Source organism: Aedes aegypti, unplaced genomic scaffold (assembly GCF_002204515.2).
Source record: "Aedes aegypti strain LVP_AGWG unplaced genomic scaffold, AaegL5.0 Primary Assembly AGWG_AaegL5_hic_scaff_1341_PBJ_arrow, whole genome shotgun sequence".
In the NCBI taxonomy this organism is placed as follows: Eukaryota; Metazoa; Arthropoda; class Insecta; order Diptera; family Culicidae; genus Aedes; species Aedes aegypti.
Window position 1 is genome coordinate 7,735 of NW_018734774.1, and position 2,578 is coordinate 10,312.

The following is a 2,578-nucleotide window of genomic DNA, read 5'->3' on the forward strand; positions in this document are numbered from 1 at the left end:
ATTCGAGATGAAATCCAAAAGCCAGCTTGTATTGTGAGCAGATATAATAATTTTATGAATCATAAAATATATTTTCCGATAATTAAAAAAAAAACACTGGCAAATATCATGAAAAATATTATTCGCGTAATGGAAAGGAAACCGTAAAAAAAATAAAAATCTCAAAAAACACCGAAATATACCTCTCTGGAATTTTGACATCCGTCTTCATCAGAGTTATGCGCTTAATATTGGCCTGAAAATTTGAGCTTTGCGATTTTTTCGCTTTTGGAGAATATTAAGGTTCAAAATTGATTTATTTTATCCAAAGTTTCTCATAATTTCTTAGGTATGCGTCGTTTATTAAAAAAAATTCCCATCCATAGCTAGCGTTCGTTTGTATATTTATCTGCAAAAAATAGTATATGACATGGTTCTTAGGAAAAATGTCAAAGATTCGTGAAAAAAATCGTTTTTTCAACTAATTTTCTCTAATTTCGCCAATAACTCGAAAACAGTAGGCCCTGTGAATTTTGACTCTCGAGAGAGTTGTTTTATTTATCAAAATGAACACTTTGCCAAACATGCAAGTCTCTGAACGTCAAAGTAAAAAAAGTTAGATTGTGGCGTCACCATGCGGACGATTTACGAACTCATCCGTTTATGTCGTAGAATGGTCTCGTTGTACAAAAAACTTTGGCCGAAGACACCACATACCGGAAAACGCTTCGTACCGATTATTAATTTTGTCCGCCATATTGCGTCCCCTGGCCCATAAGTGGGCAATGATCCACGATTTTCTTTATATTTCTGAAGTTAATTATCCAAAGTTTTGCTAACCAGAACATCTTTCAAGCAAATCTTAATCATTGCAGCATACATTGCTTCTAAATTTCGATTTTTTTTTCGGCATTGCTTTAAATTTTTTTCAATTATTCATGCAAGAATTCTCGAAGAGTTCTCCTAAAAGTCAAACAAAAACAAATATTCCTTGCGAGGTCCTTTTTTGATTCTTTGAGTTATTTTTCCTGGTTCTTTATTATTTTAATTCCAATTTTTCTCGCGTTTAAAAGGACATAGAATATCTTGAAGGCCCTCCCGTAGCTGGATGGTACAAAATGCTGAAGGTGCTGGGATGGTATGGGCGATCAGGTGGTCAATAACGAAACCACCTCTTGTTCTGAGCGGTTTTTCTTTTACATTATTCAAAAATAAAATAATCAACTTCTATTAAGATATTATGGAATATCAGGGCAATATCTGTTATAATTTTTAATTGATACAGTAATGTCAAAAGTTAAGAGTTTTTAGAATAATAAAGAAGTTCTGTGCAAACACAAGGTTCACATGAAATACAATTACTGCATAATCGTATATTTTTATAACCGATCTTAATACACAGTCCGAAAGCTTTTTTTAAAAGCAATCTTAGAAAAAATATGAAATAAAAATTCGTATTTAGGTTTAGGAAAAAGCGGGGAAGTGACTGGAAAGAAATACAGTTTTATTTTTTATCCAAATTGACACATCATACTTTTTCGTCACAGTTGTCCCAGCTAAAACTTATTTTCCAAGCGAACATTGATATGTTAAACTAAAGGATCGTGAAGAATCTTAGCTTGCACAAAATTGCACTTTTCTAATTTAAGGCTATTTGAATTTTCCAATATTTTAACCATTTTCTATTAGAACAGCTAAAACGATAATTCATAGAAACTGAATATCGAAAACCATCCACATATTTTTTCTATGTAAGTTCTAATATTTATAATGGTTTGCACAACGTTAATGGCATAAATGACTCATATTCCTAAAACTTAAGACTACGGTGGACTTCAAATGCATCTGATAGGCATAAATTAGATGAAAAAACGTGAAACATTTTTTATTTCTTCTCAAAACACAACTGTTGGGTGTGGCGATAATAATGTTGAAAATAAAATAATTTTTAGTAATATGTTAAACGTAAAAAAATGGAACTCATTTTGATTTAAATGCCAAACCATTGTGTATCCTTAGTCCATTCCCAAACACCTTGATTCAAATTCCGAATAAATCGTATTCCAATGGATATTCCGCAAAACAAATTATCCTGAGCTATTTTACAGACCTCGATCAAGAGAATCAATCACAAGGTCCCAACAACTATAAAACAGATTGAAAGAATTAAAATTGAAATTCAAAATGTTTACCATTTCCGATAATTTGATGACAAATTTCACGAAACTACTTACTTTTTTGGCTTTAACATCAAAATTATCTTGATAAAGCCTCGCCACCCAATATTTCGCAATTCCTCGGTTATGGCCGCTTCTCTCCATCCTGACTGTGACCCACGGCTCTCCAGGTCCTGGTGTACCTGGTCATCACCTATGCTCGCTGCGCCCACGCCTTCTTGTTCCGACCGGATTTCCGTGTTGCGAACACCAATCTTTACAGGGTTTGTTGTCCGGCATCTGCAACATGGCCCTGCCCAGCGTATCCTTCCAGCTTTAGCTACCTTCACGATCTGGGTTTGCCGTAGAGTTGAGCCGAGCTCGTGGTTCATTCCTTCGCCGCCACACGCCGTTCTCCTGCACGCCGCGAAGATGTCCTTAAG